Source organism: Elephantulus edwardii, unplaced genomic scaffold, assembly GCF_000299155.1.
Source record: "Elephantulus edwardii isolate Elephantulus edwardi_28Jun2011 unplaced genomic scaffold, EleEdw1.0 scaffold00260, whole genome shotgun sequence".
NCBI lineage: Eukaryota > Metazoa > Chordata > Mammalia > Macroscelidea > Macroscelididae > Elephantulus > Elephantulus edwardii.
The window spans coordinates 3,868,582-3,879,907 of NW_006400010.1; the positions used below are offsets into that span (position 1 = coordinate 3,868,582).

The following is an 11,326-nucleotide window of genomic DNA, read 5'->3' on the forward strand; positions in this document are numbered from 1 at the left end:
CTTTCTTTCTGATCCCAAGTGATGTGTTTCTGGATGAATGATGTCTATTTTTATTACTCTGGCTTGCAGAGGGGAAAAAAGTTAACTTAGATAGGAAGATCTTTCTCTGATCTGTGCTCTGTTCCTCTATCACACATTTGTTGTTTGTTTGAACTTTGATTGGATGACTGAAGAATTAGCAATGGAAATCCACAAAAAAGATTCACAGGGAGGAAAATGTCACATTGCTTGTGGGAGCAAGAGGATGGCAAGGTAGGAAGAAATGACATTCTGATTTAAAAGAAAAATGCAATGTCAAAGATGGAATAGCAGCTGAGCAGAACTGAAATATGTTTGTAAAATAGAGACATTTTCCTTTTGAGGGAATTATAGATTTTAATGTTTGAATCCTGGTAATATTTGCCTAAACCAGGTCAAAAGGGAAGAAAAATCCTTTCACTCAAAAATAATGGATGTATTGGATATAGATACATTAGTAATCCTACGGAGTAGCTGTATTTTCCAAATTGTGGGTAGAGGTATGCAGGGATAAGGGATAGAATGGTCCCAATTAAAAAATATATATATTTATTAGGATTATTCATAAGTTTTTCAAAAAGTGAAAATAAGCACAATATTTCCAAGCAGTCATCAAGGTGGACATTAACAAGAGAAAATGGACTCAATGCCCAGGCTTTGATCTCCAAGAATAATGATGGTACCTACTCTTGGAACATGAGATTAGACTTGTTTTCTAGATCGAACAATTGCTGGTCACAGAGAGAAAAATCTAAGGACTACTGAGATCATAGTTTTCTCTAGGATCTCAGTATTTTGAACCAATTTCATTACTTAAAAATATATGTGGGGGTATTGTGTACCAATGAAGGAGTTTTTCTTTTGCTTTTCAAGGAGAGGAGCGAACTGGGGGTGGGGGTGGGGTGGGCGGGGAGAAAAGGGCAACAATGAATGAATGGAAGTCCAAAATCTCTGTAGATGTTCTTTGAAATGAATAAAAAAAAATTAAAAAAATATATGATAAATAATCTCAAAGTTTAAAATTTAAAAAATATGTGTCAAGCATTGTGAGAAGAGAAGTCCAAAGAGCAAAATAGTACGGCTGGAGTTTAGCATTTAAGGAAGGATGTTAGAGTTTTAGCTTGAAGCCATACCATAGATGTCTTTGTGGTTTACATTAAAAAGCTTTAAATTCCTTGAAGATGGAAGAAACACATCAAAAGGTTTAAATAATATTCCATTTACTTAGATTTGCAGTTTAGAAAATAATTCTGGCAAAATTATAGGAAGTAAATTTGAGAACTTTTAGATATGATTCAGACAAATAGACTGGGTAATGTTTCGCAACTGAGATTTGTTTCAACAAAGTGTTCTGCATTCCAACCACTAAAATGGGAAACCACTCTCTTAAATTAATATGTATGTGTCCAGATGATACATTTGAGCATAATTTCTAAATTATCTTTGCTATAAAACGATCATTGTCTATGCAAAAATAATTTTTTCTAAATCCATTCTATATAGGAAATTTTTATTTTATATAATTTGTATATTGGGTACCACTCCTTTAGAAAAGCCAGAAGTCTCAAATAAAGCAATCTAGATTTTCATCTAGGTTAAATAAATATGTTTGAAACACTTCCTGCAAAAGTAAAACTACTTCCCAAATGCATAAAGCTGAGAGAAAGCTCAGTTAGTGGGGGGAAAAAAACCCACCGTTTTCTTTTAGCCTCTTTATTTAGAGTTACATAAAGAAACTCTGAGAAAAGAATCCTAATGCTACAGACAAGAATTAAGATAGTTGCTTCTAAGGGATAAAAGAAGATAAACTATGTCTTAGATGAAAAGAATAGTAAAAAGGTTCTAAGAATAGTGGAAGGCTACTGAAAATAGAGTCCAAACAATGATAAAACACAAGATATAATGCAATATTCAGAGACAGGCTAATATGTATTAATATATATGTCAGTGAGAAAGTAGGACAAGAGAGAATGGCTAGTCACAGGAGGTGGTCTGCACTGGGAAGATTTTGTGCAAAGGGTGAACAATGAATTAGAAAGGATGACTTTTTAAAAAATATATTATTCAACTTGCAGGCTGCTTTATTTTTGTCAAATTCAGGGCAGGTCATAACCTTCCCACCTACTACAGCCAAGAAGAGAAAACGAACAGCATTGAAAGATAGAGAGCAAGCACTCGTTAGAAAATATAGAGATGGATGAGCTCTTCCTGGAGTAACAAACAATGGATGTTTTGTCATGAACACAAAGAAGGTTCCAGCAGTGGATTTGTGAATTAGGAAACTGAGAGCGGCAGTACTTGGGACTATAGAAAATCAGTTGAAGAATGTATATTAAAGACTATTCGCTGAGCACATTTGGACCTAGGCATAGAGAAATAATTTCCATTAATACAAAAACCTCATAAAACAGAAGTAATCATCTGATGCAGACCAACATGTACACCAAGATGGAAACAGAAGAAAATTTATACCATTTCTTTGAGGGTTTCATCACAACTTTGGTGAAAATGATTTATAGAGAACATCAAAAACAAAGATTATGCTATCCATAGTTTATAAAGTTTAATTCTGTAGATAATAGTCATTATATACACATGAACAAATGGATGGACACACACAAACATTATTTAAGTCGACTATTTCATGGACTATCTCATTATTATACCACATTATTGGCACTGTCATTTTTAAGAATCTTTTTAGTAACCTTTTCATGCTCCTAGGCTAAGGAGGTATGAGGAAGAGCTGTGAAAAGCAGAGTTTCAAAACCTATAGCTTCACTGATCATTGCCTTCAAAATTCTGTTGGCTTAGGAGAGTATATGAAATAAGCAGCAGATGTTTTGTTCAAACATTTCTCATATGGAAAAGTGCCTGGGACATGCTAGTTTCTCAAGAAAGGTTCTGAATGGATGAATTAATCTGTTCATAAACAATACTTTAACAAAGCATATTCTTGGCTCAGAGTACCCTGAATGTTATTTATGTATGGCACATTACCACCAGAGATGTTGGCGTTCCACTTCTAGAAGTCATATAAATCTGATAATAAGGTCTGATCTGAAAAAAACTTTGACTTTGAAAGTGGTCTTGCTTCTGCTCATTATTAAGCATTCGAAGGGCTAAGCCCCTTGAAATCTCCTTCAGCATGGAACTTGATCAAGGGTACAGATTGTTGTAGTGAAATATAATACAACAGTAAGAAATGGATCCGCAAGTGAGTGATGTCCCCTTAAACCACACCAATATAACGAAAGTGTTAAAATGTAAATGAATTATTGTAGAAAAACCAATTTTAAACAAAAAAAGAAAGAGAGGATCTTTCATAGACTGTTGGTGGGGTTGTAAAATGGTACAACCACTCTGGAAGGTAGTTTGGTGTTTCCCAAAAAAACTGAACAGAGAAATTCCATATGATCCAGCCATTCCACTGCTAGGAATATACCCCAAAGAAAACAGAACTAAGCCACAAACAGAGATTTTACACTGATGTTCATAGCAGTGTTTATTGCCAACAGCAAGAAAATAGAAACAGCTCAAATGTTCATCAACAAATGATTGAGAATTTGTGGTGCATTCACACGATGGAATACTATACAGTACTCAGGATCAACAATTTAAAAAATACTATATAATATGGGAGAGTCTGGAGACCATTATGCTGAATGAATGAAATCATCTCTTAAGGACAAATTCTGCGTAAGAACATTACTATAAAATAAAAGGATAACTAATAAGATGTGGATACAAGTCCAAAGGGGGAAGGGAAGGGAAGGGAATAGGGACAATGAGGGTGGGGAGGTGGAAAATCAAGAGGTCACAGAGTTTGGTGAGCAGGGGGTGGGGAGTGAAGGAATTAGGAAAGATTTAATGAGGACTTGAAAAGATACGGTAACAGCGGACATAGATCATATGTCTTGAAATACAATATTGTGATATTGTGAGCAACAGGATAATATCTATATGCATACAAGGAAGTCCAATGAATATCATTATCATTCAGATATATGCACCAACAAGTAGAGTCAAAGAAGAGGAAATAGAAAATTTCTACCAACTTTTTTTTTGTAGTTAAACAATGATTTTATTGCTCAAGTACATAAAGGCAAATTTATGCAACCAGGGCAGAGGCTGTGGATGATTCATATTTCCAAGTGGGAGGAAGGACTCTTTTTGTCTTATAGTATCGAGCCAATCGGTGAATTCGGCTCTCAATCAGGATCAGACGGAATTTAGCATCCTTATCCTTTCTGCTCCTTTCAAGATGCTTTCGAACAGCAACAGCTTTCTTAATGAAATGGCAGAGATCCTCAGGAAGATCAGGAGCAAGTCCTTTGGACGTAAGGATTCTCAGGATTTTGTTGCCTGTCACAAAACGCACTTGTGCAACACCATGTGAATCTCTGAGGATCACACCGATCTGGGAAGGAGTTAGACCCTTCTTGGCTAGTTTGTAGATCTGCTCCTTCACGTCGTCAGACGTCAACTTCAGCCAGGTGGGAACGCTGCGGCTATAGGGAAGAGCTGACTGGGACAAGCCCTTCCCGAGAGCATGCATGCGACCCATGATGGCGGCAGTCAGGCAACGAAAAAGAGTTCTACCAACTTTTACAGTCAGAGATCGCGCAAACATGCAATCAAGATGCATTCATAATAATGGGTGACTGGAATGCAAAAGTTGGAAACAAAGAAGGATCAATAGTTAGAAAATATGGACTCAGTGACAGAAATGAAGCTGGAGATAGAATAACTGAATTTTGCACAATCAACAACTTATTCATTGCAAATACATTTTATAAGAAACAAATGCAGGCTATACACATGGATTTCACCTGATGGTATTCATAGGAATCAGACTGATTACATCTGTGAAAATAACCGCTGGAGAAGCTCAGTATCAGCTGTAAAAAAAAACTAGGCCAGGTGCTGATTGTGGAACAGACCACCAACTATACTAGGTAAGTTTAAGCGGAAGCTAAGGAACATTAAATCAAATCCATGGGAACCAAAATATGACCTTGAGTCTATCCCACCTAAATTTCAGAACCATCTCAGGAACAGGTTTGAGGCCTTGAACACTAACGGTGAGTTGTGGGAGGATATCAAGAGTATCATCCATGAAGAGTGTAAAACGTCATTACATTCAAATCCACCAATGTCTCCATGAGAGGAACATGAGAAATAGGAGCAATCTATTTCCGTGCAATAAACAACCTTCAGAAATTTGTTGGAGGGCCAACTTAATAGCAGTGAGTTTGAGTTTTGAGTGGAATTGCTGGATCAAACTATTTCTATCTCCAGTTTTCTAAGGAAGATTTTATTTTGCCACATAATTAGATGGGGACATGCAAATAGAATGTGCAAAAATGATTCCTAATTGGATTGGTCCATTTTACCAACACACCAGGTTTAACTGAGCAAGTTTACTAGCAGTAGAATGGTAATGTTGCTATTAGCAAAGAAGAACCAGAAGGGAATGCAGCTCCCTTCAATGCCAGAGATTCCTGAACCAGTCAGACAGGGACCTAAATGAGAGCAGTAGCAGCCTTGGCAAACCCAGAGGCCAGTATGAGACATAGCTGCCTTAAGGAGCCAGAGCCAGGGGCCTTTGTCCAAACTTGCTGGAAGAAGATGGGGGATGTCTAATCAGTGGACTAAGCTTTGTAACACTGACCTAAAACCTCAAGACTGAAGGTCAGAGACCCTGCATGTGTATTTGAAAAGTTGTGTGACTAAAGAATTATATCCTGTGTAAGACCTGATTTGTAACTTGTAATTTGCCTAATAAACTCCGTAACTGTGAAAAAAAAAAAAAACCAACACAACAAAACACACACGCAAAAAAAAGTCACTACAAAGACACAGGAGGAAGATCAAAATAAATGTCAGAAGAAACTCTGAATGTTACACTGGATCACAGAGAAGCCAAAGCACAAGGAAGAATTCAAGACACTAAAGAACTGAACATAAGATTTCAAAAGGCAGCACGGGAAAACAAAGTAAAATATTACAATGAAATGTGCAAGGAGCTGAAGTCAGAAAATCATAACGGCCGAACTCGCTCAGCATTTCTTCAGCTCAAGGAATTGAACAAATTCAAACCTCAAGTTGCTATACGTAAAAATGCTTTAGGCAGAATATTAAATGATCCAGGAAGTATTAAAAGAAGATGGAAAGAGTATACAGAATCACTATACCAAAAAGAATTGGCAGACAGAAGAATTTGATGAAACAAAATATGAGCAAGAGCCTATAGTAATGAAGGAAGAAGTTCAAGCTGCTTTGAAGGAATTGGAAAAAAAATAAGGCCGCAGGAATTGATGGAATACCAATTGACATATTTCAACTAACAGATGCTGCCCTAGATGTGCTCACCAAGTTGTGCCAAGAAATCTGGAGAACAACCACTTGGCCAACTGACTGGAAGAGATCTATATTTGTTCCTATTCCAAAGAAAGGTGACCTAACAGAGTGTGGAAATTATCGAACAATATCATTGCTATCACATGCAAGCAAGATTCTGCTCAAGATTATGCAAAAACAACTGGAACAGCACATCAACAGGGAACTACCAGAAGAGCAGGGTGGGTTTAGAAGGGGTCGTAATACTAGGGATATTGTAGCTAATGTTAGATGGATCTTGGCTGTGAAAGCAGAGAATACGAGAGGAATGTTTATGTGTTTCATTGATTATGCAAAGGTGTTTGACTGTGTGGATCACAACAAACTTTGGCTGACTCTGAGAAGAATGGGAATCCCAGAAAACTTCATTGTGCTAATGCGAAACCTATACTTGGACCAGGAGGCAGTCGTCAGAACAGAGCAAGGAAACACTGCATGGTTCAAAATTGGGAAGGGTGTATGCCAGGGATGGGTTCTATCTCCATATTTTTTCAACCTGTATGCAGAGCAGATTATCTGGGAAGCTGGGCTCTATGAGGTGAAGTGTGGCATCAGGATTGGAGAAAGATTCATCAAAAATCTGCATTATGAGGATGAAACAACTCTGTTTGCTGAAACTGAGGAGGACCTGAAGTGCTTGCTGCAGAAGGTCAAGGACTGAAGCTTTCAATATGGATTGAGGCTCAATATCAAGAAGACAAAGTTTCTCACCACTGGGGAATTGGCAGCATCAGAACCGATGGTGAAGAGATTGAGATTGTTCACAGCTTTAGTGTGGTTGAGTCTACAGTCAACACTCTTGGCACCAGCAGCCAGGAAATTAAAGCTGTATCATGATAGGAAAGTCTGCTATTAGGGACCTCTCCAGAGTACTGAAGAGTAATGGTGTCACTCTGGAGCCTAAGGTGCGTCTGATACAGGCCATGGTCTTTGCAATCACTTGCTATGCATCAGAGAGCTGCACAATGACTAGGGAGGACAGAAGGAGAATTAATGGCTTTGAGCTGTGGTGCTGGAGAAGAGTATTGAATATACCATGGACTGCTAAGAAAATGAACAGGTTCATGCTGGAGAGGGTTAAACCATGCTGCTCCTTGGAGGCAAGGATTCTGAAGATTTGTCTGACATACTCTGGACATCAATGTCCAGTCCTTGGAGAGGGATGTCATGCTTGGGAGGGTGGACGGACAGTGTAGGAGAAGATGACCCTCTATGAGGTATATTGATTCAGTGACTAGAGTAATGGGGGTAGGTCTGTGAGAGACAGTGAGATTGACACAGGACAGAGCAGGGCTTAGGGCTGTTATACATAGGGTCTCTATGAATCGCAGGGGACTCAATGGCACATAACAACACCAAAACCACCACAACCTAACATCTGCTAAGAAAAGACTCACATAATGCCAAGAGAGCAGCAGTCTGCATTATTCCTCATGGGGGGTACCCCCAAAATAACCCTTCTCCTAAAAAGGCAGAGCCAATGAGTACCCCCAACTAGAGAAAATCAAAAGAAATATGTTGATGGGAAGTTATTTGAACAGCTACAGAAGAAGATGCAAATGATAGAAAAAATAATGTAAGTCATTAAGAGAGCAAATACCCCAGAGACAACAATCCAGAGGGGGGAAAATATAATGAAGAGCAACAGAACAGCTACGGAAAATGAAAGAAAAAAAAGAAAAAAGAACATCTATGGAGAATGCAAAAAATGAATAGCTATGGGAAAAGCTAAGAATGGAAGAAAGAATTGATAGTATAAAGAGGTACAAGAAGTTAAAAAATCATCACAATACAGAAAAGGTACAGCCAACACTGTACATGAAATAACATAAAAGTATTAAAATACAATCCAGAATATCAATACAAAAATGGTAGAAGTGCCCAGCATACTGGTGGGACAAAACAGTAGAACAGAAGAGATGGAACCGAGAGTCAGTGAGCTGGAAGACAAGAACCTCACACTAGAAGAAACACCACTAGAAGGAAAATAAAAGATGAGATGTAAAGAAAATTAAGATAACCTGGTAAAATAAATAATCTTCAACTACAAGTAAAGACACATTCAAGAATCAGGCAAAAAAAGTCATCTGGTAAGGAGGAAAACAGTTGTTCTTAGAAATCGCCACAAGAACTCTTAAAGAAAGAAGACAATAGAGCAATAACGTCACATATTTAAGGACAAAAATAATGTTCCAGAAACTTCGTAATCAGTTAAGAAGTTTCACAATACAACCTTATTAAAAGAAGGATCCTTACTAAAAGGGGGGGGGGATCGAGAACAGAACAACAAATGACTATGGAAATTAAACTTATTAAATCTATTGGGCTGGTGAAACTCAAATTTACTTTTCTAAAATAATTTTTTAACTGAAACTATCCCATAAAGTTGTCTGTACAACATAGTTTGGCCATTAATAAAGGATGCTTTCTTTGACTACTGCACTGTTTATTTTTTCCCCCAAACCTAGCTCTATATTTATTTAAACCAGAGTTTTAATGTGCAAATAATGAGAATAGTAAAGAGCGACTTTGGCCACACAAGCTTGATTTAAATTCCTTGAAGATTATTCTTAAATGATGGTATTCTTCATATTTCTGTGTTCAAGTTTCCTCTTAGGCTGCACATGCTACTTGAGTTTTTCCTTAATCTATTCCTGTCAATATCACTTCCACCTCTACACTGAAGTCTTTTAAATCTGTATTTCATTACTTCTTCCACACATCTAGATTTACATATTTAACTAGGGCTTGGCATGTCTATGTAAGGATTCTAAAGGTATTCTGAATGTAATACATTAAAAATGTCCCACACTGGCTTCTCTCTCCACCAGCTTTCTGTTCTCCAGTGTACACTACTACTACTACCACTTCTAGTTCTGCTTCCTCTTCCTCTGTTTCTTCTTCCTTTCATGATTTCTAATTTTTTTTTTTAAAAAAAACAACAACTCAGGAATAGGTTTGAGATCTTGAATTCTGGTGAATGAAGACCAAATAAGCTGTGAGAAGATACCAAGAATATTGTCCATGAAGAATGCAAAAGGTCATTACAAAGAAGGAAGAAGACAAGACCAAAATGGATGTCAGAAGAGACTCTGAATATTGCACTAGAGCACCAAGAAGCCAAAACAAATGGTAGAAATCAAGAAGTTAGGAGCTGAATAGAAGATTTCAAAGGGCTGCTCGGGAAGAAAGGCAAATTATAATGAATTGTTCATGGAACTGGAGTAGAAAAATCAAAAGGGCTGAACTTGCTTAGCATTTCTTAAGCTGAAAGAACTGAAGAATAAATTAGAGCCATGAGTTGCAATGCTTAAGGATGCTATGGGCAGAATAGTCAATGATTCAGGAAGCATTAAAAGAAGATGGAAGGAGTATACAGAGTCATTATACCAAAAAGAATTGACTGTTACAGAAGAATTTCAAGTAACAACATGTAAGAGGCAATGGTGATGGAGGAAGTTCAGGCAGCTCTGAAGGACCTGGCAAAAATAAAAACAAACCAACTAGATAGCTAGATAGCCCACCTGACCACCCACCCCAGGAATTGATGGAATACCAAACGGTAAATTTCAGCAAAGAGATGCTGCCCTGCTTATGCTCAGCAAGCTGTGCCAAGAAATCTGGCAACTATTTGGCCAAGAGACTGAAATAGATTCATATTTATTCCCATCCCAAAAAAATATCACTAATATCATATACTAGCAAAATACTACTGAAGATGATCCAGAAATAACTGGAACAGTACACTGAAAGAAAACTACCAGAAAAGGTTGTGGCACTAGAGACATTATTGCCAATGTCAGATGGATCTTGGCAGAAAGCAGAGTACCAGAAGAATGTCTAGCTGTGTTTCATTGACTATGCGAAGGCATAGTGGATCACAACAAACTGTGGCTAACCTTGAGGAAATTGGAAATCTCAGAATATTTGATCATGCTTATATGAAAACTATACTTAGACCTAGACCAAGAAGCAGTCCTCAGAACAGAGAAAGGAAACACTGCATGGTTTAAAATCTGGGAAGAAGTGTGTCAGGAATGCATCCTGTCCCTATATTTTTCAATCTGTATGCAGAACAGATAATTCAAGAGACAGGGCTTTATGAGAGGTGTGGCATCAGGATTGGAGGAAGACTAAATACACAACCTACAATGTACAGATGACACAACCCTACTTGCTGAAACTGAGGAAGACCTGAAGCACTTTCTGCAAAAGGTCAAGGATGGTAGTCTTCAATATGGATTGAAGCCCAACATCAAGAAGACAAAAATTCTCATCATTGGGCCAACTGACAGCACCATAACAAATGGAGAAGATATTGAGGTTGTTAGCAATTTTAGGTTGCTCAGATCCACAATCAACACTCTTAAACCAGCAGTCAGGAAATCAAAAGATGAATTGCATTGGGAAAATATGTTGTCATGACCTCTCCAGAGTGCTGAAGAGAAACGATGCCAGTCTAGATACAAAGGCACACCTAATCCAGGCCATGGTCTTCTCAGTTACTTGTTATGCTTCAGAGAGCTGGACAATTACTAAGAACTACAGAAGAAGAATAGATACCTTCGAGTTGTGGTTCTGGAGAAGAGTCTTGAACATACCATGGACTGCCAAGAAAACAAATCAGTCCGTGTTAGAGAAAGTGAAATCACGTCTCTCCTTAGAGGCTAGGATTTTGAAGCTCCATCTCACTTACTTTGAGCAAGTGGCCAGGAGAGATTGTTTCTTGGAGAAGGACATCATGCTCGGAAGGGTGGAAGGACAGCGCAGGAGAGGAAGACCCTGGATGAGATGGAATGATACAGTAACTGGGGCAATGAAGTTTGGTGTGTCAGAATTATTGAGACTGGTTCAGGCCAGGGAAGGGTTCAGAGCTGCTGTACATAGGGTCGCTATACATGGCAGG

General features: G+C 38.0%; 1 pseudogene; it reads right to left on the reverse strand.

Annotated features, from left to right (window-relative positions):
- Positions 1-4,129: 4,129 nt before the first annotated feature.
- LOC102845396 lies at positions 4,130-4,585 on the reverse strand (annotated as a pseudogene).
- Between the last annotated feature and the right edge of the window lie 6,741 nt (positions 4,586-11,326).